This window comes from Pleurodeles waltl, chromosome 10 (assembly GCF_031143425.1).
Source record: "Pleurodeles waltl isolate 20211129_DDA chromosome 10, aPleWal1.hap1.20221129, whole genome shotgun sequence".
Lineage (NCBI taxonomy): Eukaryota > Metazoa > Chordata > Amphibia > Caudata > Salamandridae > Pleurodeles > Pleurodeles waltl.
This window is the reverse complement of record NC_090449.1, coordinates 887503797-887516314: the sequence shown is the minus strand read 5'-3', so window position 1 is coordinate 887516314 and position 12518 is coordinate 887503797. Positions and strand designations below refer to the sequence as shown.

At 39.3% G+C, this 12518-nt stretch overlaps 1 protein-coding gene across 4 annotated transcripts in view; it reads right to left on the bottom strand.

The window, feature by feature from the left end:
• Positions 1-4419: 4419 nt before the first annotated feature.
• The window catches only part of CDK14 (cyclin dependent kinase 14), a 1910605-nt gene continuing 1902506 nt past the window's right edge, over positions 4420-12518 (bottom strand). For 2 of the 4 annotated variants that reach the window (XR_011199184.1, XR_011199185.1), the window contains 2 exons: positions 6606-11191; positions 4420-6451 (listed from right to left, as the gene is read on the bottom strand). The gene's annotated coding sequence lies outside the window, so the exon portion shown is untranslated. Of the gene's footprint in view, positions 11192-12518 lie in introns of all 4 variants that reach the window. The other 2 variants (XM_069211609.1, XM_069211611.1) reach the window with 1 other exon arrangement.

Here is a 12518-nt window from a genome sequence, read left to right as displayed (position 1 = left end):
TAGATCTAATCCAACTCTTAGTAGAATTCTCTTGGAGAGAGTTAATGTATTTGACTATCTAGCGGTAGCGCTCACTGAGTGGTTTGAATGGTTACCTTATATTCTGAAGTGCAGACTAAAAGTAGATCAATATTCAAGAGGAATTGTGAGGTCACAAAGAGGTTGCTTAATTTGTACAATTTCTCCAGCCCTTCAAATGTATAACCTCTTAGGTGACCCTATTTGGCAGGGAGCTATGGGGTCATATAGATGTAAGAACGCTGGAGTAAGTAGAAAATCATTTTATGTGACTCTTAACCAATCTCTCTGTTAGTACCCCCCTGGTCTCCTAACGGTTCAATCTTGGCCTTAGATCCATTGTTAACAGAACAGACTGAGACCCTTATTATAATGGCAAAGACTTTGGGTGACTTCCGAACTAGTGTCCTACTGACAGGGTTTAGAGAATATTGGGGTTGCCTGGGGCATCTAAGATCCCTCGGTTTGGGTTTGTAAAACATTACCTGCTCCAGAATGCATGTGGTCAACCCCACAGAAGCTACTAGGGTATCAAAGTCAAAGGTAAAGGGCATATACCGGCAGCATATTGAGTATTCAATTTTAGGGCACTCTATGGTGGGTACCCTCACAGCCACTTTTCTTGAGCTCAAAGATGAATACAGCATAGAAGGCTTCTTGGATGGGATTGAACCCCCTCAAACCAAGGCACTTTATATGAAATTACATCTAAGGGTCTTGCTACTCAGTTCTGTTATGGCAAAATAGCAGTGTGCTCCAAAGGAGTCTGATGGGTTCTGTCCATTTTTGTTCCCAGGTGATTGAAACAATTAGACTTGCTGTAATCATCTGTCCAACATATCATGGTTACAGAAGGAAGTGGATTCCTCCATTATGTCATACTTTGAGATTAAAGGACCATAGAGCAGCAATTAGGATAGTGAGAAGTGATATTAAACAACATACTGTATTCACTGTTTCACGTTTCCTGTTGCATATGTGGAGGCTTAGGCAAAAAAGGATTGCATTCTGAAGGGTTGTGCCCGTGGTTTTCCTCTTTTAGATATGTGAGAGTGAACTAGTCTTTAGAAAGAATTTACAATTTATGGTTTAGGTTATTGGTTGTGGGTGGCTATTGGAGTAGCAGGGTGCTTTCTATCCAAAGGGCCTATTGCATGGGATTTACACATTGTATTATAATCAGATGAACTCTATAGTTGTTTAACTTATTTTGTTTTATTATTATCTTAATGCTTGTATGTATTTTATATAGTGTATTATTTTATGGCAGAATAGCCGAATAAAGAAATACATGAATGAAAATCTAAACAAATCTTGGATAGCATCTTTGAGTTGATCGTATTGTCTAGAAAATGAATTAGGAATTTGCTGGTTATCCTGCAGCTGGCACAAGTTATGTAAACTATTAATTTCAAATAATTGATGTAACCACGTTATACCTTTATCATTAAAAAGTGCAGACTATCTCCCTATTAATTTTAATGAATTTATTATACCTAATAGGAGTCCAGGGAAAACTATCTCTTTTTGAAGAGTAATGCAAAACATGAGATGAGGTTAGTTTACACTTATCCTTCAAAAAAGGGAGAGAAAGAGAAACTAGCCTCTGGTATAAATATAGAAATGCTTTAATAAAAAAGAGTCAATAAGCACTCTTTCTAAATTAACTCATATTGGGGTTTCAATAGCTTCAGATGACCTTGTCCAATGCCATGCCTGACTTAGGAACAAAGCTGTATGATATCGGGAAAAATTCGAAAATCAAACTCCACACTCTACTTTAGATGTATTTAATCTTTCTAATGAAATTTGTCTTTATTATTGCAAGAAAATGGAGACAATATTAAATCTATACAGTTGAAAATGATTTAGTTAAATTAACTGCCAATTTAGATACAGAATATAGGATTATTGGGACAAGTACCATCTTTATAGAATCTAAGCAAACTCACCATGAAAATGTAGGAGGAGACCAATTCTTAAGACCCAGTCTTTCCACTGAAATTTTGTAAATTGACACTAATGGAGTCCTTAGTAGTTTTGGAAAACCAAACTCCTGAATATTTTATTTTTGTAATATTCCACATGTAATTATAATCTTTACAAATGTCTTTCAGACAAAATCTATTTAGGGAAAATTCTGTACACTTATTAATATTTAATTTATACCAAGATATTCTAGTGTACTTAGAAATGTCCTTATAGAACACAGATAATGACAATGCAGGGTTATTAGCTTATTTGAGAAGGTCATCTCCATATGCAGAATATTTTATTTCATGAGACCCAATTTGAAATCTCCTAATTTTGAGTTTTGCTTTATTTTCACAAGGAAATTTTCTATTGCACATATAAATACAAGAGCAAATAAAAGACAGCCTTGTCTAGTACCTCTTTAAATATCAAAGTAAGGTATTTGACTATTTTAAAAAAGAAGCTCTGTGTGATTTTTGTAATATAGATTTAGGCCCTCATTATGACTCTGCCGGTCATCTGACCGCCAGGGCCACGGTGGTGGTTCCACTGCTGACAGGCTGGCGGTGAAGACTGCCACATAATGAGTCTGGCAGGTTGGCCTCTGCCACAATGCCACATCCCCTCCTGTACCGCCAGAGCGGTTGGACCCGCCGGGCCGGAGATCAGCATCTTCAACGCAGTGGTCCAATGAAGACCACCGGCGGTATTTGGAGCCGGCTTTCCACCAGGGGGTTGTGGTAATATACCGCCATGAAAACCCTGGCAGAAAGGCTACCGGTGACAGGAAATTTCTTTCCCCCACCCACCCTACCAGAACAGCGTCCTCTCCCACCCACCCCCTTCTAGTGCAGTGCACCCTACCAGTGCCTCAACATTCATACACGCACTCACCTCAACATTCATAGACGCACTCACTTCAACATTCATACATGCATTCAACCACACATACATTCACACATGCAGACAACACCCACTCACACACAACACACACCCCTCCTCCCACTCCCTTCCCCTGTTGGATGCCCGACTTACCTTGTCCGGCGAAGAGGTCGTCTGGCAGGAAACGAGTGCTTCCACCACCGGCAGCGCCCCGCCATCAGGACACCGCTACACCATATTACTGCTTTTAATATGGCAGGTGGAGTCCTTTTGGCAGGGCGGGGCCGGTGGTGGAACCGCCCATGCGCCTCCGACCGCCACCACGACTACTGGAGGATTTCCATCTAAAATGTGGCGGATATCCTTCAGTGCTCGTGATCTGGTGGGCGGAAGACTGCAACACTGGCGGTCTTCTGGCACTCGTTGTTTTAGAAGTCGTGGAAAAAGACAGCCAAATTCAAAATGAGGGCCTAAGTGTTTAGAAATTTAGGTTAAATACCATGCCATTTTAAAACCTTCTCCATGAAACACAACCTAAGAGATCACCGCTTTCCCAGCATCTAAACCAAAGGCTGCAAATGGCACATTCAGTGAAGGAGAATTGCTGACTATATTTAAAACATCTATTGCATTGTTGGATGCCATTTCCTTTTAACAAACCTGACCGTGCATTATTCACTACATTTGAGATAAAAGATTCCCTTCACATAGCTAGCATCTTTTCAAACATCTTACATTGATTATTTCTTAGAAATAAAATGTCATCATTTTTAAGTAAAGTCTCATCTTTTCCAGGTTTTGGGATTAAACAAATCCTTACTTCTAGGAATGTACTATGGACCAACCCTGTTCATAAAAGTGGTCATACAATTCAAAATAACTTAGGTGCTAAAGAGAAAACAAGAGAAGTCAGGAAAAAACTCATCAAGGCTAGGTGTTTTGACATAACTTAATTGCATTAGATGCTAGTATTTAAAGGAATCTCTACCCTGAAGAGGTATGTCAGTTAAATAAAGAGGCAATTAAGAATTAAAATGCCTATTTTAGGGCATGATTAATGCTAAATGACTTGCAAAATTGAATGGACTCAGCTGAAGGTTAACCCTACTGGTTCTCATTCTGGAAGTAACCTAACTAGAAGGAGTGGTGAGGGGGGATTAATTGTTATGGACTCAGTCCACTTCCAGTGCAGAGGAAATATAATTTTGGCAATGCTATTTAATTCAGTAGTTTTGATCTAGCAACCAAATTAAGGCTAAAAAACAACTGACCCTGGGAACGTGATTTACAATGGTTTTCTCTTAGGAGTTTTTTAATATGCCCTCACGTCAGTTCACGTTTAAAACCTATAAAGGAGAGGACACAATTCCGCCATATTGTTACTGGCATTCAATAATTATAGTTGAAGGCTCTGAGCATGATGTTTAGCTTTTTAAGTGAACAGTAACTCTGAGAGCAGCAACATGAAATGGAGCTCATTCCAGAAGCAGACGCTGTTCCTGTTCCTGTTCCATAAAACATTCCAAAAACAGCTCAATACATGCATGTTTTTCAACAGAACACCTTTATTTAAAAACTACAGAGTGCTTCCAGTAGCTGTTCTTCCTCAAATATAAAACAATTGTGTTCTCTGATACATTTTAATGTACATGCAAAGAAATGTCTTTATAGTTGATAGAAGCCCTCAGCTGTTGTACCGTTGAGAATATATTGTACAGAAAGTCTTCATCACTTTATTTCATATTATCTCACAAGAAAACAACAGTTAAAGGTGACATACCAGCACAGTTTCATTTTATAGTATGCACAGACTACAATTTATGACAAATAATGCAACATTTATGATACATTTCCACACGTTCGGATCTTGTTGAAGAATGCATTTTTCCACTGTATCCTTCATGTTCCCTCTAACAAACCCTCTCTGACCAGAGTGCAATTTAGTGTCTGCACTGAAAGCACAGACTCTAGAAAGGTTTCATAGACTATCGGTAACATTTATGAGGAATTTGTTTTTATGCAAATACCTTTATAACCTACCCAAGAAAATTATAGAAATTCAGTAATACAATTTGCCTGGTGTCATATGTGTTTTGTATACCTGCACAATTGCATGCCACTGGCATTGTAGACAGTGTTGCAAGACCTTGTGGGCAGATGGTTTACCGTGCAGACACTATTTCATGTGCCTTCAGATGGGATATCACTTATTTAATATTATCATCACTGGGGGACATATAAGTGTTATGCGCTTAGCACAATTAAGTTAGTCATAATCTGTGTGTTTTGTTGTGTTCTATCTGAGCCACATACACAATGGTCAACACATAACTATTTTTCTTGTTCTCTCTGTATATTTTCCTTTGGAATGTTCCATAACGCATAGGCTTCTTTTCACAAACCTGTGTCTTCACCCCAGGTGAAGTGGTTATAAAATAGCATCTATGATGTCTAGTTTCAGCATATGATTGATTGAACAATCATTTATGAGTGCCCTGCTAATCCATGGCCAATATCAAGGGTTACTGGGCAAGCTTGGGGTACAAAATCGGTGGTAACCCACAGATTAAACGTATTTAACTTGCTAAAGGAAGCCAAGCTCTCACGGTGAAATACCAAGCAAAGCATGCAGGAATTGATGATGAAACAATAATTCTTCCATGATATTTTCTCCTCTCTTCCCCCCACCCATAAACCACAGATTACCCTGGTATCCGCAACTCCAGATAAGGGGGGATTCCTGCGCCATTTTTTCCCATAAAAAACATTAGATACCCAAATAGTCATAAGTGAATTCATCAGAAAATACTCACAAGTGGTAAACTGAAATTTCCAACAGGGTTAACAGGGGTCCCCTCTAAAATTCCCAGCTAGTTAGGAAGAGAAGCCTGCTCTGAATGTCAAAAGTCTATCACCTTCCAGTCTTGCCATGCCAGTCAATTAGTATGCAGGAGAGGGGTGGGCATCTACATTCATTATACTCAAGTGGGGGCTGGCTCTGGATCAGTTGTTGCACGTACAACCACGTTTATCCTACATATGTCCCAATTTTGTTGATCAACAAAGTGAGGCTGTGGACCTTTTTATGATGGTCTGCAATGCACAAAGAGTTGTGCGCAAATACATCCATCAGAATGTCGTGCAGTGGAAATGCATTTGAGTTGGTGTTTATCTTAGGATGTGACAGCTGAAAGGAAAAAACATTTTCATTTGTAATTACAGTGTTTCCAATTTCATGCCTGTAGAGTGGGAGTCCAGAGTCTTACATACTCAAGTGTTTAATTAAGGTTAGCAATACTTCACCCCACATTGTAGAGCTTGAACTTTATTTTTTATAACAAAAGGTTACAAAATCATCAATTTTCACACAAAAGCAGTTGCTTGGAATAAAATATAACATTGGGGGCACCACTCCTTCATATAAATATAAACTCATAAACCTTTTAGATGATGCCTAAGCAAGAGAAAGAAAAAGGTGGGAGAATACACTCAGTGAGGACTAGCGGATCTAGAGACTGCATCAGGTGACAGAATAGAAAATAATAACAAATACAAAAGACTTAGGGCCTGATTACAACTTGGAGGACGGTGTTAATCCATCACAAATGTGAAGGATATTCCACCTACCGTATTACGAGTTCCATAGGATATAATGAACTCGTAATACGGTAGGTGGTATATCCGTCACATTTGGGACGGATTAACACCGTCCTCCAAAGTTGTAATCAGACCCTTAGATGTCATGGGGTTCTGTGAAGTTGTTTTTTCTATAGCCGCCTAAGGAAGACAACAACAGTTCAGGGAAAGGTGCATATTATGGTGTACCGAAGTGTGCATGAGACACAAAGCTAAAAATCTTAAACCATCTGTCAAAATAATTCAATTAATTGTATACTTTAACGTGCAAGTTCTAAGTACACTATTTTAGAAACGAATACCCAAGAAGTAGCTCTTCACTATCTTCTCTGGTTGTCCTTCCATTGGTGTAATTTTAAATGTAGTGACACACTGTAGTGGGCCACTAAATGGATGTTATAATCCCTGGAGCTCATGTTTGTACCAGAGAAAAAGAGACAGCCCTCTCCAGTCCCCCTGTACCTCCTCACGGCCTTGAATGTGTACCTCTGACATGGTTCTTTTTGATGAGCTGCCATGGCCAATACAATAGAAAATGCATTAGGAAGATATTACATCTGGTAGCACAATGGTTGTTCCTCTGGATTTCATTCATCATGGGGTTTTGGATCCATTGGTATTTGATTGTCTGGCAATTTACCCACCAAATCTGGTCTTCCAAATAATTACCTCAATTTTGATGGCAATGTTTCATCGCTCTAATTTTATTTAGCTATCTCTATGCTGATATTTGGTCCCACATCTGTCCCTAAAAGGCAGTGCCATGCCTCAGGGTTCTGTTAAGGTGCCAAAGTAATTCAACAATTTTGCCTGAATCAAGTATAATAGAAAATGTAGGAGCCCCTTGTTTAACTTACCCTAAATAAACCCAAGCAGCTTATTTTAGATAAGGTATGCAATTTAATTATGCATTGGGTCTTAAATGTTGTTGCTGAGCCCATCTGCTTGGAATCTTACAAATCCCCAGTAGATATACAGATCAGCATTAGGCCTGGGCAAAATTAGAATTACACAGGTGAAAGTCACATAATTTGGGAGGTTTTACTGTGCTTTGCAGAAATTATGTCATTACGCCACGTTTCATAAATATGTACCATTCATGGCAAAAGTTTACCACAAATGGCACAATTTGCAGTAATTTGCTGTAAGACTTTACTGTGTACACACAGGAACAACAGAACGTGAGTGTCCTGAATAAATGCATCCTCCTGCCAAAAATTCACACATAGATGCATTTTGCCTCCATAGTTGTGATATATGTTCCTCCATACTTGTGAATTGAACATTTTAATTGGAAAATGTAGCCTTAATAGCAGAGATGGAACACAGAATTTTGTAAATAACAAAATACATGTTTTTTAAACAGACACAAACCTCCTAAGTTGTAGAAGGGGACATTTTTATTGAACCCTACTGGAGATTTTTTGAGTTCTCTGGTATGTAATCCAATCAGTTGGACTGAACCAGGACTAAAACTCCCAGGGTACATTTGTTGTTTAAGCTCAGAGCTGGAAAATGATATCCCCAAATGACATGGCATTGTCTGTTAAACGTATGCTACATTCTGAAAAGACATATCACTCAAGGGTTCTCTGCCATTTTTAACATAACAGAATTTGAAGCACCCCAAGACGTTCTGAGAACAGTCATTAATTGCCGTGCTTAATATTAAGTGCAAACACATGCCCCCTAATCCAGAATGTCTCCTTCCAGACAAGGCAGGCTGTGTTCCCCTTTTTTCTTAAGTTATTTAATATTTTTAAAGTCTGGCTCGAATGATTCCCTGAAGGAGGTCCAAGCCAGCTGAGGCACAACATGTGCTCTGGGTTTTTATAATCAGATTGGAATGTAACAGTTAGAGCAATAGGAAAGTTGCTAAGGAAAAGGGCAGAATCATTTTAGCTCAGGGTGACTGCATTTTTTGCTTTGAATCATTCAACACCATAAGGCAAATTTGGAGTGGTTCACTCGCCAGACAAGCAATTGTGTTTATCGTTATCATTCTGAAGCAATGTAGCCTACTGGTTACACAATCATAATAACATTTACATTCGTTTCAGGCAAGACTTGAACAGGCTAAATTTGTATGTTAGTTATTCATAAAAGAAAAGATTGTGTTGCTAATCCATTTCTATACAGTGATCACTAGCATTGATTTTCACCTTTGGGTTTTGTTGCAAACGAGATTTCTGCAGAATGAAGACCTGTTTTAGTCCACCAAAGTAAACTTTCATGTTTCTTTTAAAAATCATGTTAATGTGCCCAAGGCTTAACCAAGCATTTGCAGTAGGACACTTGCTTCATTTCAAAGTGTTTGAGAATGAGTTTGTTTTGGTTTGAAATGATCCGCCATCAGAAAATTGACTTAATTTACAATACCTCAACAGTCATTGGCAATACAAGCAATAAAAGGCTATTGTTACAGTACCTTATCAGTACCCTCTACTGAATGCTGAGATTGACAAGACCAACACTCTGGGCACTATTACGAGTTTGACTGATGGGAAAGCTCGTCTGCCAAACTCCCGACAGGGTGGCCAACGCTTACGCAACGAAATCCCCGCCGGAGGAAACAAGCTACAGCATTGTCTCTGGCTCGAGCCGGCAGCAATGCTGTAGCCTGCAGGGTGCACCAGCACCCTCGCAATGTTCAATGCAGACGGTGACATTGCGAGGGTGCTAGCCCTGAGGGGGGCCTGCACTGCCCTTGCCAAGTGCATGGGCAGTGCAGGGCCCCTACACCCATTCTCTGGCAGCCGTTTCATGGCTGTGGTACCGTCATGAAACCGATGGCAGAGAACAAGGTTGAAATCCCCAGAGTAGCACTGCTTGCAATGCTGCCCTGGTGGATTAGGACCGCCACCATCCTCCAAACCGCTGGGATCTGAGATCCTGGCAGAGCTGGTGGTCTGACCACCAGGGTTGTAATATGGCGGTCCGACTGCTGTATTGGCAGCGGTCCAGACCGCCGCAACGGGTGTGTGAATATAGTAGGGCCCTCTGTCATAGAATGTAGGCGTACGCTTTTAATATCTGCCTTCATTCTAAATTCAGCAAAAGCATAGAGAAAGAGAGGACATGCAGCAAACAGTGACTATTGCTAAGTGTGGGTGAGTTTAAAGAAAAACCTAGGTGATGCCTCCTAATAGCATTATTGAGCACAAGCAGGCAGATCCAACAGTGTTTAATTGCCCCATTTGCTCATTATGCTCCTTCATCTAGAGATGTGGCCCATATTTTTGTGGTAATATACAATGGCTGTTGATGGCCCCAGTGGAGGATAAAAAGGCCTAATCAGGACATTGCAGTTTTAATGTCTATTTGGAAAAAAAGGCCATGCAACAGTACTATAATCAGCAGTGTAGGTCCATCACATTAATATTAATCTTTTAATGTCCAAAAAAAGTTCGCAACCTCTCTTCCCCTCACTTCCACACTGGCTGTTAGGCCGGAGCTTGGCTTTGGAGGCAGAAATTTAAAGGTCTCTAGGGTCATCAGAGGTGAGTGCTCCCACTATCTCCTCCCTCGGTTCCTGCAATAACTATCATTCAGTTACAAGTTGGAAACAAGTGTTTGTATGAAGAACCCTCCTCCTACACAATCACTGCACTTGTTCTCACTAAAATTTTCCATTTTGTTCTTTTTAGTCTTAGAGGAATGAGGAGGTTATATGAAATGATGACAAAAGTATGTGGAGTTATGCATAGTGTAAATCTATCATTATCCACTTTATTTTTAGCACTAAATGCATCCTCACGTTCATTTTTAGACCGAGGACACATTTAACAAAAGTACTGCAAACAACAGCCGTTCATGTTCTGTTGTTTCCGTCCATTCACTGTAGTTGTTTTTACCAAGATTTGGGCGTTCTCTATAGCAAATGGGGCATAATTACGCAAAGTGGTGTAATGATGTAATTTTACTTTACAAGTATAACACAAAATTCCCAAAACAAAATGATGCGAATTACTCCAGCGCAATTTAAATTTCACCCAAGCCTATTATAAAGTGTTGTGCGTTTCGCGCTTCAAATAAACAAAATTAGTTGCTTCCGTTTTATTTCAATATGGACAATTTAAGTTGTTAGAATGTCTGGAATGCATAAAAAATAAATGCAGTTTGGTTGTCAGCCCTTTCAAAGCAGCAGCACCAGCTGGCCTAAGTCTGTGCTACAGTTACTCACAATGCGGGGGTCTCTTGCCCCTTTGAGGCTTCCATAGAAGTGATTCCTCCTCTCTGCCTCCCCACCACAACAGAACAGTGCTTAGCTCATTAAAATAGGTTTTATCCCTGGCAGTGGATGCGTCGGAAGAAATAACGTTGTTCAGTCTCAGTGCATCTGGTCCTAAATGTGTCGTCTTAAGACACTGCAGACAAAAGCACAACCATCTTTGCAGAAATGTCTCTGGCAGAAAATCAAACAAACGGAACACAAAAGACAGGAAACAGCACATGCCGTGTATAAGTAAGGAAAACCTAATCTTCCCACACTGCAGTTGACTGAAATCACAAGGCATGTAAATGTGTTCCAGCTTTTAAATAACTTCCAGGGAAAAACACAGTCTAGCGAGCTTTGACATTCTTCAGAAACAACTAGAGTAGAGAAGATTGAAAAGCAGCGGTGTCTTCAGATAATTGTCCATTCTTTGCTTCTATTGCAGCAAGCTGTGACCTCTGAATGCTGAAAAACAGAATACATGGTGGAATTACATGGCTGAAAAATAAGGTCTCTTTAGGATACTAGTATATTTACATTACAGTTCTCGTAACACAACCACACCCACACAATTCACATGTATAAAAGCACATTTATAATCTAGGAGTTAAATCAATAGGAAGCAATTCAGGCAAAAGGCAACAACAAGAAGCACTCGCAAAGCTAATGAGTCTAGCTTGCATTTTGCATGATTAAGTGGGAAAAAAATAATCTAAAAAAGTGGGAAAAAACATAAAAAAAAATAATTACTTTCTGTATCTAATACATCGATGTGATAAGGAAGGTAAAGCGTGATGATTTAGTGTAACTTTCGGATGTAATATAGTCTCTCATTCATTGCAATGGGAAGAGTAGACGGAATGATGCACTAAACCTCCAAAAGCATTACCTGAGAGAGACATACTCATCTGAATGAAGCCAAAGCCCACTCCATGTGTATTTTAAAGTATTGGTAACAACAGATCAAGCAGTCGACTGTACTGTCTAGCCAGACTAAAACAATTTCATTCTAAGCCTATTGCATATGAATGACACTGCAGCAACACCATACAAAGTGTACCTTCAACCATGTGATCCCAGGGAATTGTTTGCTGACTTAAGAATCCTTCAAGCATAAGACGTCTATTGTTCATCCATAGTAGCCAGTGTAGTTTTATTAGGCTTTATACAGCACTACACGTTACAGAGATCACTTCAGAGGACTAAAGTGAGCAGATAAAACAATAACATTAAAATCAGAGGGAATATGAGTTCCCCTGGATGCAAATGAAGGAACTGGATCTAGAATTCCACAATTACCTTTTAGTTCTTCATCTGAACACCCATCTTAAAAGCTCTGCCTTTAGGACTAAAATAATTATATAGACTACCTCTATAACTTTAGGTGGGGAGGGAGTTATCCAGTTAAGCTTGTTCAAGAGGGATAGTTAGGTTGTCGGAGGAAGCATGCACACACTATTTCCCTCAATTCTTAATCCATTTTGAATATTTTTATTCTTCTTTAACAATGTATTATTAATAAAATAATAAGTCTCACCACAGAGGTCCAGTAAGAGTACATAAAATGTAATCCTTGGTATGCATAATTCAATTCTCTGCTTAGCACATATTTTGCTCATACAAGGTACATAATGTCATATTTGTTCATGTTACTGTTAGAAGTTATTCTGTGATTAACAACTATTGCTACAAAAAGAGTCTCAGCGTTGAAATAATACATTCTTTTGACGCACGTAATAGGAAATAGATGATCTACAAACAACACTTCCACTCACCAAGGTGCACAAGTGAA